Source organism: Phascolarctos cinereus, unplaced genomic scaffold (assembly GCF_003287225.1).
Source record: "Phascolarctos cinereus isolate Bilbo 61053 unplaced genomic scaffold, phaCin_HiC Scaffold_3;HRSCAF=262, whole genome shotgun sequence".
NCBI classification, from domain to species: Eukaryota; Metazoa; Chordata; class Mammalia; order Diprotodontia; family Phascolarctidae; genus Phascolarctos; species Phascolarctos cinereus.
The window spans coordinates 36,070,405-36,086,590 of record NW_027555736.1 but is presented as its reverse complement, the minus strand read 5'-3'; the positions used below and the strand labels follow the sequence as shown (position 1 = coordinate 36,086,590).

The window sequence follows — 16,186 nt, the reverse complement described above, 5'->3', positions numbered from 1 at the left end:
GGGAATGCCCCAAATCCTACTTTGCCTTCCAGAGGCTTCTTGGTTGATTGAGTGTGAATCTAGGAATAGAGAAAGAGACAATAAGCTTGATCCAGTGCATCCTACTATGTGAATACCAAAGCAGTGTGTGTGTGTGTGTGTGTGTGTGTGTGTGTGTGTGTGTGAGATGGGAGAGGAGAGTATTCAGGCTGGCAGACACCCTGCCTTCTGGTTCCATGAGGGATGCAGCAGTCCTGTGGCTAAAGGGACCTGTGGACCCATCTTAATCTGGAAAAATCTCCTATCCTAATTCACCCAGATAAAATAGCATAGAATTTAAGGTCCTGTATGAACTGATGCAGAGTGAAGGAAGCAAAGCCAGGGAAACAGTGTGGACAATATTAGTGAAAAGAACAGCAATGACCGCAAAGCCCAGAATGGCATGTGGCTGTCATCACCGACCTTGACCTTGAAAGGGATGAGAAAATTTCTCTCTCTCTCTCTGTCTCTTTGTCTGTCTCAGTCTGTCTCCCTGTCTGTCTCTGTCTTTCTGTCTCTCTGTCTCTGTCTCTGTCTCTCTCTTCCTTTCACCTCTATCTCCCATTTCTTTCTTTCTCTCTGTCTTTTCCCTCTCTTCTCTCCCTCCTCCTTTCTTCCTTCCCTCTTTCTCTCTCTGCCTCTCTCATATCTCAGTCTCTCTCTCCCTTCCTCCCCTTCCATCTCTCATCTCTCTTCCATCTCTGTCTCTGTCTCCATCCCTCTCTCATCTCTGAAGAGGTGGGAGCAATGGGTGTGGAACTTGACTCGTTCCATCAGACCCCACTGATGTGTTGGCTAGTTTTGGTGAACTGCTTTTCTTTCATTCTTTTTAAAAAATATTTTCTTTGCAAAGGATAACTTGCTGGGGAGGGGAAGGCTATATCTGGAAACAAAGGTGATGTAAAAACAACAGCCAGCCCTGTTTTTTTTTTTCTTAAAAGAAGCCGAGGTCCTCCCTTGTCTAGGACTGGGCAGTTTCCATTTCTAAGCACTTACAAATGACCTTCCTCAGATGGAGTGTTTTTGAGTCTATTTATTTTCCTTTTCCTTGTAAACATGTCCTAGAAAACACACACCCTTGTGTGATCTGGGCTGTGTGGAGACTGGGGGAGAGGGAAGAGGGACCAGGCACTTAGACACTCAACAAAACCACTTCCTGCCCTCCCTGCAAAGACAGGACACATACAGAGAAATAAGGCTGCGGGGGATGGTGCCTAGATGCCGCCTCTTCCGTGAAGTCTCTCCCGATTCCCCTCCTAGCCTCCACTTTACTCTCTATAAGGACTTGGACTATGTCTCGTATTGACTTCTCTTTTACTTCTCTTCAGCAGAATGGAAGCTAGCTTCTCAAGGGCCATGATTGTTTCATTCTTGGTATTTCTATCCCAAGGACCTGATACAGTGCCTGGCACATGGTGGGCACTTATTAAATGCTTATTGATTGATGTGGGCACTCATGCCAATACTATGGTCATAACCCATTTGTGCTTTCTTGTCCTGTCTCGTTCTCGTTCCCAGAAAACCTCTGTGGGGGAGGGGAACTTGCTTTAAAAAAGCCCAACCCAGAAAGCAAGCATTTATTCAGAGACCAGTACCTAGTAGGCGCTTTATAGTTGTTGCCCGCCTTGATCCTCACAACAACTCTGGACATAGGTGCGATTATTATCCCCATTTTAAAGTCGAGGAGATGGAGGCAGATAAGGTTAAGTGACATACTCAGGGTCACACACCTAGGCAGTATTTGAGGCCACATTTGAACTCAGGTCTTCCTAATTCCAGGCTCAGTGCCCCTAGCTGTCCACTAGATATTGCTGTTCAGTCATTTCAGCTGTTTCTGATCTTTGTGACTCCTTATTAGGGGTTTCCTTGGCAGAGATACTGGAGTGGTTTGCCATTTCCTTCTCCAGCTTGTTTTGTAGATGAGGAAACTGAGGCAAACAGGGTGAAGTGACTTGCCCAGGGTCACTCAGCTAGTGTTTGAAGCCAGATTTGAACTCAGCTTCTTCAGACTCCATACCAAGTGCTCTGTTCACTGCACCACCTAGCTGCCCCATGTCTACTAGGTGAAACCTTTTTATTATAGGAGACAGTGAGAACAGGGTTGTAGCCAGTCCGGAATCTGGTGCTAGCCTCCACCATAGGGCCAGCATCCAAGAATCATAGAGGTGAAAGGAGAGATCACAGTGAGCACAGATTCCCCAAGTTGGAAGGTGACCTCTGGCCTCTACAACTCTGAGAGTCTAAGAGTGGTCAGGGGGAAGTGTGAGCCTTGAAGGACAGAGCAGACAGCTGCCCAGCAAGGGAGGCATTTCTCCTTGCCTTTAATGGCGACTTTACTGTGTTCAGGAGCAAAGTCACCATCACAGGCAAAGTTACTTATCAAGGGGCCAGGGCTGGAAAATCCCAGATATTTATGGTCCCCAGTGAGAAAAGGAGGGCTTGGCTGTAAGGCCTATGGGAAATCACATCTTCCTGACCAGCTAGAGCTTGTAGGCTACATTCTGTCTGCTCCCCCAAGGACATGTTCTTGGGCCTTCAGCCTCCTGACTGTCTCCTCACCTCCAGCCTGGGGAGAAGCCCATTAGCACAGGTCCAGACTGGCTGCCCCCTCCTGATGGAGGAATGCTTGTCCTTCTCAGCTGCACTGGAGGGAGAGGGGGAACACCTGAGCTGGCCTGGCCTTTATCTTTAAAGGGGGCGATTTGGACGGGGGATGGGGTAGGAGCAGAGAAAGGCCCCCCATAGAAAAAGCAGAAAATGTGAAAAAATTGTACCGTTTTTGTTGCTGGTTGCCCCTGATTTTACTAAGTTTGCTTAAATCCATAGTGTTGTTTGCTGTCTTAGTGGTGGGCAGGACTAGGATTATTGTTTTAGAGACAGGGAAAGTAAACCCAAGGCAAAAGCAGAAAAAAAAAAATGCAAGCTTCTTACAGTGGAAACAATGCATTAATGACGGGCTTTTCATTTGTTTCGCAGAAGGCTTGTGTTAAGGGTGCTGAACCAAGGCCAGGCAGGGAAGGCCAGCGGAGAGGTGGCCTGGAGCCAAGTGCACCCAAGCCACTAGGATCTTACCAGTCCTTGGATCACATGAGGTCTGGGGCTTCCGTCTCCCAGGGTGGTGGTATCCGCAAGGCTCTGTTCCCAGAACCTTGAATAAATACCTAGGCCAGTCAACCAGCTAATCTTTACTGAGCTCAATTCAGTTCAACAAATATTTATTAAGTGCCTACTGCATACAAGGCCCCATTCTCAATGTGGAAGAGCCAAAGATAGCTATGTGGGATTCTGGTTTCCAGTATGGATACTAGGTGACCCCTGAGAGCCTGTCCAACTTTGAAATTCCATGATATGTCCTGGTCCTTACTCTCAAGGAAATCACTGTCTAATAGGAAGGGAAAGCAAAGCCTAGGTAGATGCTGATGATGCTGATGATAGTGGTGATGATGGTGATGATGGTGGTGATGATGGTAGTGATGATGGTGGTGATGATGGTGTGATGATGGTGGTGGTGATGATGATGACGATGATGATGGTGATTGGTGATGGTGATGATGGTGGTGATGATGATGATGATGGTGATGGTGATAATGGTGGTGATGATGATGATGGTGGTGATGATGGTGGTGATAATGATAATGGTGGTGATGATGATGATGATGGTGGTGATGATGATGATGGTGATGGTGATGATGGTGGTGATGATGATGATGGTGGTGATGATGATGGTGATGATGATGGTGATGGTGATGGTGATGGTGATGATGATGATGATGATGATGATGATGATGATGATAAGAAAGTATGAGTAAGGGGTGGATGGGCAAAAGGAAAGGAGAAATTTGAAGACGGAGAGGGGCCACCCTCACTTGAATGGATAGGTCTCTGGAGAAGGTGGGCCTTGGAGGAAGGGGTAGATGCCCAGGTATCTTCAGGCACGAGGAATGTTGTCGACAAATACAATAACATTGCTACAATATTCTAAAGTTGACAAAGTGGAGAGCACAGATAGCATTGCCCCCATTTTACGGAGAAGGAAACAGGCTCATAGAAGTTTTTGTGACTCGCCCATAGTCACACAGTCAGTCAGCATCAAAGGCAGGGTTTTGAGCCAGGTCTCTTATGACTCCCAGTTACTTTTCCAGCAGGAATGATCGCTTGGGTCCAGATGGTGCAGGGCTAAGGAATTTGGCCTGTATTCTCCAGGCTAGGAGAAGTGACTGATTGAGTTTTGGCCTCAAGGGAGGGATAGGATGGAAGCAGTACTTCAGGGAGGTTAACCTGGCAGTCCTCATGGGATTTTAAGATTTAGAGATAGGATGCTGGGTAGCAAGGCCCTTGGGGTGAATTTTGGAGAAAAACGGTCTGGCTATTGGCCTTGGCTCCCCAGCTTCACTGAGACCCCAAAGGAAAGTCTTACAGGCAGTAAGTAATGAAGAGGGGCCGTCTGATTTCAATGTTGTCCAGGATGGATCAGAAGAGTGCGCATGTTTGGGGTGAGTCCCTAGAGGCAGAGAGGCTGGGTAAGAGATTCATTCATCGGGTCCTAGATTAGCCTTAAATTGACAATTTCCCTTTCGGATAAAAGCTGCAGGTGGTTTTCCTCCCAAAGGCTCCCAGAGTGCTGGCAGGCCATCGGGGGCGGAACCTCAGTGAACCTGGGGAGCCAAGGCCATTATCCAGATGGCTTTTCTCCAGAGTTCGTCCTGAGGGCCTTGGTAAGCCGACATCATTTCTCTGCCATCACAGAGAGCCTACTTCTCCAATGGCATCGTTGCCTTAGGGGTGGGGGACCCAAACTGTTGTCCTTGTTTGGTTTTAGGAAGTTTTCATTTATGCTTTTCTTTTATCCTGTTCTCTTTTCCTGATGACTGTGCCTTCCCACTTCGATAGACTCTTCCCTTGTCACAAAGAAGTGTGCCTCATTTTGGCCCTGTGAGTTGGCGCGTGCCTCATTCTGTGTGGCAGTCCACCACCCCTCTGCCAAAGCACATGGCATGCTTTGCCGAGGGTTCTCCCGAACCCGCAGCTCCTGGTGGGTCATTGCGCTGCTCAGTGCTGGAGTGGTTTTCATGACTTACTCTAGTCATCCTGTGCCTTTCTCTCCTGGTCCTGTTTGCTTCACTCTGCCTCTGTTTATAAACTCTTCCCAAGCTGTTTTTATTGTTGTTAATGTTTTATTAATGTTCCTCTCAGTTTCTTACGCCTTGTCACTTGGCTAAGAGGGAGCTGATGCACAGGATAAGTAGAGAGCCAGTAAACCGCCCCTGGCAAGTTTGTGTTAAGTGGGCCCCGGGTGCTTAAAGGATGGGCAGAGGTTGCTAAGCCCCTGACTAGGGTGATCAATGGGGTAAGAGGAGGAAAGAGCCTACCGGATTAGAGGAGGGTCAGGCTTTCGATTTTCAGAAAGGGACAAGCATGGATCCTGCTCACCACAGGCCAGTGAGTTGGACAGCAATGACCCAGGACACCGGGTACTGAGGAGATAATTAGGAAACATTTAGAAAAGGAAGCAACCACAAAGAGCCAGCTTTTGGGGCTTTGCTAAGAACAATTTGTGCTAGGCTCTGCTCATTTCCCTTTTCTCCCGGAGGTCAGGATTTCTAGACTAATGGATCCGGGAAGCCTATCTCGATTGAGTTTAGGTAGATTTTAGCTGTGCACGTGCCAAAGTGTCCCATATAGTTCTTGTGGGAAAGACGGAGTGATGTGGGATTAGGTGACAGCCCAGTTAGGGAGATTCAGACCTGACTGAATGAACGGCCTCAGCCAGAGAGGAGTTATCAATCATTCCTTGAACGATGGTCTCCAGTGGAGACTCCGTGCATGGCCCTGGTTGTTTCACCTTTTTTCGCCCCGCTTGATATAGGGATGGATACCATGCTTTAAAAACCTTGTAAATGGTGTGAAGCTCATAAGGATGGCTGACACCTTGCATGATAGGCTCGGGATCCAAGAAGCTCTTGACAAACTAGAACATTGTGCAACACTTAATAAATGATGTTGATGATAATATAACAATAATAGGTAGCATTTATGTAGCATCTACTGTGTGCCAGGCATGGTGCACATACTGCCTCATTTGATCTTCACAACAGCCTGGGAGGTGGTTGCTATCATTATCTCCGTTTTACAGATGAGGAAACTGAGGCAAACAGAAGTTAAGTGACCTGCCCAAGGCCACGTGGCAATAAGTCTGAGACTATATTTGAACTCAGATCTTCCTGATTTCAGGCCCAGCTCCATATCCACTGTGCCACCTCAGTGTCCAAGATGACATTTAGGAAGAATAAATATAAAGTCTTAGGTTCAAAAAAGTCAAGTGTACTAGTACAACATGGGAGATGGCTGGCTAGACATCTTGAAAAAAGATCTGGGAGGTTTCAGGGTAATGCCAACTCACTGTTAGTCAGTCATGTGAAAAACAAAAGGTAATGCAACCCTAGGCAGCGTTCTGAGGTCTAATGTCCAGGATTAAAGCGCTGTCCAGTCACCAGGGCTAAAGTACAGTCTTGCTGTATTCCAGCCTGGTTCGTCCATCTCTGGAGAATTTTGTTGAATTCTGGGTGTCGCATTTTGGGGGGGGGAGCCGGTGAGCACCCGGATGAGGGTAGCTAACACAGCCAAGTCCTTGAGATGATGTCATAGGAACAGTTGAAGGAACTTGGCACGTATATCCTGGTTGGGAGGACACTTAGGGAGATGTTAGCGCCTTCAAGGCTCTGTAGGGCCCTCTCTGGGAAGAGGGATTTCTTTTGTTTTGCTTGGCCCTAGAGGGCAGAGTTAAGAACAATGTGTGGAAGTCCAAGGGAAGCGAATTCAGGTTTGATAGAAGGAAAAACATCCTTCCAATTAGAGATATCACAAGGTGGAGTGGGCTGCCTTGGAGCGAGGGAGGGAGTTCCCCCTCACTGGAGGCCTGGAAGAACAGGCAGGATGGCCACTCATTGGGCCATGGTGGGTTACGGTGGAAGGGGGATTCCTGCTTGGATACGGATTGGACGGAATGGCCTTTGAGGACCCTTTCAAATCTGCCATTCTATGATCTTGCACTTTGTCCCAAACCCCGTTTTACTGTTCACCCCTCCCCCCCATTTCCACTTCAAACTCTCCCTCAGAGTCACTATTGATCCTTAGTGACTCTCCCCCTCCATATCCAGTCACTTGATCTAGTTCATTTGGACTCTAAAACATCTCTTGCATCAGTCAATTAATATCAATCAGGAAGCCTTTATTAATCACCTACTTATTGTTGGTCAAGTATTTTCAATTGTGTCGACTTTTTGTGACCCCATTTTGAGTTTTTTTGGTGGAGATACTGGAGTGGTTTGCCATTTCCTTCTCCAGCTCATTTTACAGATGAGAAAACTGAGGCAAACAGGATGAAGTGCCTTGCCCAGGGTCAAACAGCTAGTAAGTGTGTGAGGCCAGATTTGAAATCAGGTCTTCCTGGTCATCCAGGCCCAACACTCTATCCACTTAGCTACCTAGCTGCCTTTATAAATTAATCAGTTAATTAATCTGGTCACTGTGATGCCCTAGGGATACAAATACAGAGAATGAAAGGATCCAAAGTCCCATTGAATTTAAATTTTAATCCACTGTTTCCTTCCCCATCTATCTGCTCTTGGAGGTACAAAAGTACTGGGCGTGTTGAAGAAAGATATGTGATTTCCCTCTCATCTAAATTCCTATGGCCTGGGTCCAAGGTCCCTCAGGGAGTTAGTAACAGAGCCAGGTTTTGAAGCAAAGCTCCCCGATCCCCTCAGTGTTTCTTTTAAATAACTTATGTTCTGGTAAGATACCTTTGCATGTGCCAACAACAGCAACATTTGGGTCCTAAGGCACTGGGCCAAGCTAGGAAAACCGAGGCTTGAGGAGGCTTTGCTATAGATTGGCATCTCAAGCTCACTGTATCTGAAACATAACTGCTCAGCATCTTCCCTAAGCTTCCTTCAGCTCTCTCTTTCCCCAGACTTCCCAAGGCGCCAGCATCCATCAGCCCCAGAGTCATCAGTCTTCTGTCTCTCTCACCCCAAATCCAACCTATTGGCACACCTGGTGGACGCTATTTCCAAGTCTTTTGTGTCGATCCTTTTCTCTCCTCTAATGAGAGAACTACCATAACTACCACACTTGTTCTGACTTCCATTCCCAAGTCACTTGAAAAACTTTTTCATAATGAAGTTACCAACAAATACGGACATTTTGATGTATAAAAATAAGCAAAACAAAACCAAAAATGAGAACTGAATATGAAATTGAACTTGTGTACAGTTTTAGAAAATAGGTATTAAGATTGTCATGGTAATAACAAAATTGCCCTGACTGCGTCCCCTTTTGAACTTTTTTTTTCCTCTGTGTGTTTTAAATGTTTTATTGATAACTCATCTTTTTCCTTGCATCTCTCTCACAAGTTAAGTTAACCTACACACACACACACACACACACACACACACACACACACCACCACAAACAAAAGCCTTCCCTTATAACAAAACAGTGTGATTAAGCAAAACATAGCAACACGTTGGCTGTATCTATAAATATGTGTGTCCCATTCTGCACCTCTCTACTCCATCATTTCTTTGCCAAGGGGTGTCAAATAACCTTCACCGCCTCTCTTCTTAGTTCATGGATTGGTCACTGTATGGAGGACAATTGTGAAGTCTTGCAAAGCTGTTTCAGCGGACATTTTCGTGGTCGTTGTATGAACTTTTTCTGATTCTGCTTGCTTCACTCTGCTTCGGTTCTTGCAAGTCTTCCCAGGTTTCTCCGAATTCCTCCTGCTGCTCATTTCTGACGGCACAGTCCCATATCACGTCCTATATCATAGTTTGTTCAGCCAGTCCCCAGTTGGTGGGCATCCATTTTGTTTATGTTTCTTTGCTACCACAAAAAGTGCTACTATGTATACTCCTTAACACATGGATCAAGGTACTTTTCTCTCAACAGCCTCATGCGTTGAATACTGTGAGGTTTTTTTTTTTATCACCATTGTACAAATGAGGAAACTGAGGCTCAAGTGAACTAAATGTCTCGCCTGTAGAGACATCAACTAATAAGGGTAGGCATGAGGAAGGCAACCCTTCTCAGGTCCCTTCCTACTCGATGATTCTGCCTCCCAACATCAAATCTAGCTCCACCCCTTCTCCCAGAGGCCAGTTCAGATGCTGAAGATTCTTCCTCCTGTCTAATCCAAATTCTTGCTACAACTTGGTCTCATTTCTTATTTTTTGTCATTCTTATATTGTTGTTATCACTATTATTATTTTTATTTTTATATTGACAGTGATGTCATTCTGGTCCTCTTTGACCATGAAGGACAAAAACAATTGTTATTGTTGCTATTGTTATTATTATTATTATTATTATTTTGGGCTAGACTTATGAAGAGCTCCTATGAAGGAAATTCCTTTAACCAATGTGGATTCACTCCTGTTCTGCATATATAGTCTTAGAGAGCTGCCTGGAGAGATCGAGTGACTTATCCTGGGTAGATAGTATGTCAGAGGCAGAATTTGAACCCAGGGCTTCCTGACTCTTAGATAAGCTCTCTACCTCGTACATCATGATGCCTTTCTCATTATTATTTCTTATTATTCTTATTAATAATAATGTCATGATTTTAATATTTTATTGATGCCTGTTTTTCTTTTTAAATATCTCTATTTGCCCTTCCCTGTTCCCCAATGTGATAAGCTATAGTCAAATAAAACAAATTCACCATTTGGTTGTGTCATGATTGAGGAGGATGGATGAGGAAGGATGCTTCCCACCCCTTGGGAGAGAGGCCATGGACTCCAGGTATAGGAGGAGGCTTATGTTTTCAGATGTGGCCAGTGCGTTGATAACTTTTGCTTGGCTGTATTAACATGTACATAGAGCCTTGAGGTTTACAAATCACTCTTCTCACAACAAACCTGTGGAACAGGTGATGCAAATATTATCGTGCCCATTTTACAAATGAGGAAACTGAGGTTCAGAGAGACTGTGGCTTGCACATAGGCAGGCAGTTCACAACTGTTAGAGTTGAGATAGGAGGGAAATCCTTCTAATTCATTCCCCAGTCCAGTGCTTCTTCCCCCGTCACCTGGCTTTTCTTCCCCTTCATTTTATGGGTCAGATCCATAAAGCTTTCCTTGCAGGCACCATCTCCTAGCCCAGAGGCAGCAAGGTGTTGGCTGTCCTTATCACATTCACATTCCCTGCTTTCATCCTTTCCATCTGCCTTCACATGGGCTGACCAAGGAACCTGGAAAACAGGAGCGGATGTGAAACCATGTGGAGTTTTCCCATCCAAACTGACCTTAAACACATCAGCAACCTGTCAACTTGCAAACTGCCCTGGAAATAACCTAATGAACAGTGGAGGAATTCACTCCTGTCCTCGGCTATCTTCTCCTCTCCCCTGTCTCCTACCCAGACACCCCTAACAGCAAACGGGAGCTGTGAAAAGCCATCAGCTCGTTGTATTCTCATTCCTTCTTCAAGTCCCACCCCCATGGGGGTGCTTTTTGTCTGAGGACAGATGAATTCTGCAGCTTCGCTTGCAGGCAGCCCAATCACTCCCTAGACGTGGTAGTCTTTGGCACAAAAGCTGCTGACTTTGGAAACTTCTCGGGGGGGAGCATGTTGCATGGTCCTGGCGGGACTCCTGGCGAATGGTGTCCAGTGAGCTCCTGCCAGGGACAAAGAGCAGAAGAGGAAAGAGATCTCCAGGTGGAGGGAGGAGGAGAGCTCGCTGGAGCCCCCGATGTGTTTTCAGATACGAAGAGGGGGTGGTGGGGTCACTGGCGAAGCAAGGCCACCCAGGTAGGCAGCCTCCCAACATTTACTCCAGCTTTCTAGCCTATAGCCTCCCAGCTCTCTATGGGATGAATAATATTAATATTCATCATATAACAGAAAGAATTCCTTATGTGAGTTGAATGCTTTTAACATTCATCATTTCATCCACTCCTCCCTCAGCACTGTGAGACACCATAACCTTCAGGTTATTCCATTTATGGGGAATGTAGATTCTGGCCTCATGCCTGACATTCAAAGCCTTCCTGGATTTGTCCCTGCCTAGCTGTGTGATCTTGCACAAGACGCTTACTCTTCTACAAAATTGAATTCAAGCTCTTTCTAGTTCTAAAATTCCATAATCAATGATCTGTGAGCCATAATGTGGCCATCTACACCGGCAACTTTATTGCCTATAGTTTCTGAGCACACGCTTTGTGCCTCAGCCTGCCCAGTCCCTTTACTGTGCCCCAGTACACCATAAACTTCCTGCTCTTGGGCCTATGCTGTCCCCCCAACCTGAAACACTGTTCCCCTCCCCCAGCCTTCTCTTCCTAAAAGGCCCAGCTGGACTCACAGCTTCGTCTCATCTAGGAAGCCTTCCTTCACCGTCACCATCCATAAGTATCTTTCCTTCTGCTGAATTCCTTTAGCAATTAGGCTGAAGTGTCCAGTTAGCTCTTAATGACTGTCCAGGTGTTTCCTGCCCATCAGTCCCCACTCCCTGAGCAGAGCCTACACTTCTGGAAGGGACTGTGTCTTCTTTTTCTCTTCTCTCCCCTACAGTGTCTAAAATGGCCAGGGCGCGCTTGCTCAGCACATCTTTGTTGACTGACTAATGGAAGAGAATCCCCTTATAACCAAACAATTTGATAGAGAGTGGGATTTTTTTTACAGAACCAGATATTAAAAATCAAAAGGTGACATGGTGTAACTGAGTTCGGGAACACTGACTGAGTTCAAGTCTGGCTTCAACGCTTATTAACTTCTGATCCTGGGCTAAGCCTCAGTTTCCCCATCTATAAAAATGACTAGATGATCCCTGAAGTCGCTTCTAGCTCCTGATCCACAATTCTGTGACAGAAACTAAAAGCAGCCTTGGAGATCATCCTGGACCATGGATGGGGGAGAAAATACTTTGGGGGGGTGTCAGGGAGAATCAGGGGGTACTGCATAGAGAAGGTGGCACCTAGTGTATGATAATCCTTAAAGTGCCATATAAATGTGCTATTGTTATAATTGTCACTTGTTATTTTTAGGCCCCTGTGCTTAGGGCTGGAAGGGATATAAAAGAGGCTGAACAGAGAAGGGGACAGTGAGATGGTCGCCTACTTTTTGCTGGGAGTTGGACCTCTGTTAACACAGCCTGAGAAGGCACTCGATTTTCTGGCCTCCATGTCACCTTTGGGACCCTACGATTCTACCATCTTCCCGTGTTTTAGCTAATGACCTCAGCCCTACATTTCTATAGTCCATCAGGGAGGCTTGGCCATTGGGGTGTCCTATAGAAAGATGCAGAGTCTCTGGCCTTCAGTCCTGACTCTGACATGAGCTTGAGTAAATTACCTCACCTGTTCTAGCCTCAACCATGAAATAAAGAGGAAGCACAATTCAGCTTCTGAGGACTGTTCCAGGTGGAACTCTTATCCTTGATTGGTGTGATGTTCCAAAGAGAAAATAATGTTAAGAGCTTTGAAAACTCTAAAGGCATATAGAAATATCTGCATTTATTGTTATCATCTGTGCAACAAGAGTTCTGGTGGGGGGAGGGAGTCAGAGGGGGCCATGTTTAGGGGTTGGGTATCATATAATGAGAGGAGGCCTGCAGCATGAGGCCAAGAGCTCTTCTAAGGTCACTGCTGCCTCTGCTACTATCTCCAGCACCCCGGACAGGTGGCCGCCTAATGTGCCTACCTAGAGGGCCGAACTTTTAATTCCCAGGGGCTTCAGCACTTACAGAAATGCTGCCTGCCACCCTTATCTGAGGGTGGACGGCCTGGGGAGAACCCAGGGCCTGGCGCTGTTGGGCAGCTGTTTTCCTTCCTGTCCATTTGTGCTGGAGAGAGAACTTGGGAGCCAGCCAATGCAGCTGGATTTTCTGAGCCCTATTGCTGGGCCATCTCACTTCCCAAACAACCTCCTGCGACGGTGAGGCTGGGTTATAATTAGATGGAGTAGCCAGTTAAATAGAAAGATGACAAATTTCAGGCCCCTGGACCAGTGGGTGCAGAAATACCTGGAGTGGGTCTGTACGAAGAGAGAGGAGGAAGCCATTTGGGGAGAAAAAGCCAGGATGTGTGACTTCTCTTCCTACCCTGGAAGCAGACGGGTAGGAGAATGGAAGGACCCTTAGCCAGCTCTCGATCCCATCACACTATCTTGCCAATAGGAAAGTGAAGTCGAGAGGATCAATGGCTTTCCCTCCATCATATAGCAAGTTGGTGGTAGAACCAGGGCTATCACCCAGACCATTTTCAGATTTCCAGCCCAGAACTTTTATCACCATATCAGCTGTTGGGTTCAGAACTGACTCCAGAGAAGGAAAGGGGAAACTGAAGCACAGAGAAGTTAAATGAGTTGGCCAAGATCACATGGGTAGTGATGGTCAGCCACAGCATCTCCAAGGTTCTCCCAGCTTTCTGTCTTTCCCAAAGGGAGGATTTCTCTGTTCTTTCCATTTACCCTGCTTGGTTCTCTCTTCTGGTCTTTGCATCATAATTCCTTCCTTCTGGAGAACCCTTGAGAGGTATCCCATGTCTTGTGTAATCTTCACTGGAATTCTGGGATAGGGGCAGGGCAAGTACAGAATTATTCTGTCCATTTTGCAGATGAGGAAACGAAGGCTCGAGGAGGGCAGGCCCAAGTGAGCCCCAGAACAAGAACTAGAGCCCAGAATTCTCTACTGGGCCCGATCTTTACCTAGGACTTTGGGGAGCTGTGCTTAAATGATCCAGAATTAAGGGCCAGAGGGGCCACTACGGTACCTAGAACAGGCCTGCACAGACCTGTGCCCGCCAAACGATTTTGGTCAGCCCTCGAAAAATGTAGAGGAAATGTAGAGGAAATCCTTTGGCCTGCCCAAGCAGTAAGCAGCCTGCAGGCCGCAGGTTGTGCAGACCTGCCCTAGAGACGCGGTCAGGGCTCTAGCCCCATCCCTGCCCCCCACCCCCCACCCCGTGGTCTCTAAATACCTCAGGAAATGGGGAAGGGGGAATGGCAGCCCCATTCCCTGAGGCGCTGGATGGGGACCTGGGGTGGGGAGGAAGAGTTTCCTTATGGGAATGTACACATTTAGCCCCTCACACCTCTGTGTGAAGGAATCTGCTAGGTACAGATTCATGGCATGTTTGAAGTGAAAAGGGTCTTAGATATATGAGATTTAGGCTTAGAAGGATTCTAAAGCCATCTCAAATGGGGTTCAAATAAGATCTTATCTGTAAAGCTCTCACCGCAGTGGCTGGTACACAGTAGGTACTTAATAAATGCTTATTCCATTCCCTTTCCCCCACCCCCATCTAGTCTAGCCCCTTCTTGTTAGAGGCATCCTGGTCTGGTAGACTGTTAGATTTGGGGTCTGGAGAACCTGGCTTCAAATCCCACCTCTGACAGTTACTAGCTTTGGGCTCCTGGCCAAGTGCTTAAATACTCTGAGCCTCAGGATATAAATCTGTAAAATGAGCATAATAATGCCTCCAGGGTCTGTCTTTCTGGGGCATTGAGAGGAGCATGAGATCAAGGAACCTTAGAGGTCATCTCTAGAGTTATAGGACCTGAGTTCAAATCTCACCTCTGATGCTCACTACCTTTGCCTGGGATGTATAGTAGGTAATAAATTCTTGTTGATTGATTTTGTCACTTAAACTTCGTGAGTTCAGTTTTCCCTACATGTAAAATGAGGGGATTGGAGCTGGTAGCTTCTGAGACCCTTTCCAGGTCTAAACTGTGATACTAGGATCTAGTCCAAAGGTCCAGTCCAACAGCCCCCCAAGAGGGGCTGGGGGCCGAGGCTTGGGTTGCAGGCTCCCCTCCGTGGATCACTGCCAGCCTGCACTCACCTACAGCCTGGGTGGTTGGTTATAGTTTGTGATGCCTCTCAGTGGGAAGCCCTGCCTCCCAGGACTGTCGGGGAAGTAAGAATTGCAGCCCCCAACCATGGAGAAGGAGGAAATGGGAGGTGGTCCGAGATCGTGCTTTACCTGGATGGGGCAGAGTCAATATTTGGGTCGGAGATAATGGCAGCCTGGGGCCTTTATGGGGCACTCACACCCTCCCCCTCTGTGGCCCTGGGCCTCCCTAGACTGGCAGCCAAGACAATTACCTGGGTAATTTAGGTGAAGGGTCTGGGGCTCAGATTACCAAGTGGTTGCCAGCTTGCCTCCTCAAACCCCCTGCTGGGCCTCTGAGACAGGGGGAGGAAGGTGCAGCTGGCCCCACAGTGCCAGACACTCAGCTGACTCAGTCAGACGTTTATCCAGCTGTGCTGAGCACAGACCTCCTCTTCATCTCCTTGGAGGAGTGTCTCCTCCTGGCCCAGAATGTGATTCCCTCTCTGGCCGGGTTGAGATATTCAGAGTGGTTGCTGGGACTGGGGAATGGGACCTTGACTAATCCCTGCCTGCATGACCTTGGGCCAGTCATTTACCTTTCATCATCTGTAAAGTGGGGTTACTGAACAAAATTCAGTTCTGTGGTCACGGGAAGCACCTACTATGTGCAATCATTGAGAAGTATCTATTAAGTAGTCAGTGCAACAATTCCTACCCTCAGTGAGCTTACATTCTAGCAAGGGAGATAGTGTGTTCACAGATAAATACAATATATGTACAAAATAAATCCGCAACGTTGTGTTGGGGCTGTGCACCCAGGGCTGAGGATAGGAAACCAAAAGTGAATTCATGCCTGCCCTCAGGAAGCTTGCATTTTATCTAGTGAGACAATATGTACACATATAAGCCTATATGGGGTGTTTTGGACCCTTCCTATGATTTCATTGATACAGGGAGCCCCTCCCCCAAGTCCCTTTACCAATGCAGACCAGCTGCCCCTCTTCCCTGGGGGCTACTCACAAGCTAAGTCACCTGCCCAGGACCCACAGCCGGTGTGTGTCAGAGGTGGGTCTTAAACCCAGGCCTTTCTCACTCTGAGGCAAACAGTGTCCCATTGCCGCCTAAGATATGTCCACATAACACATAATATACAATTACATGAAGAATTTCTAGGGGGTAGGAGAGAGTATCTGGGAGGAATAGGAATAATCTTATGTAGAAAGAGGTGCCAGAGCTGAGCTTTGAAAGAAATGAGGGATTCTGAGCAGTAGAGGCATGGAAGACTGCATCCCAGGCAGGGGATACAGCCAGTGCAAAGGCATAGAGACCGGAGATGA

General features: G+C 47.0%; 1 protein-coding gene across 1 annotated transcript in view; it reads left to right on the top strand.

Moving 5' to 3' along the window:
- ADAMTS7 (ADAM metallopeptidase with thrombospondin type 1 motif 7) overlaps positions 1-16,186 on the top strand; it is a 168,891-nt gene that overhangs the window by 55,255 nt on the left and 97,450 nt on the right.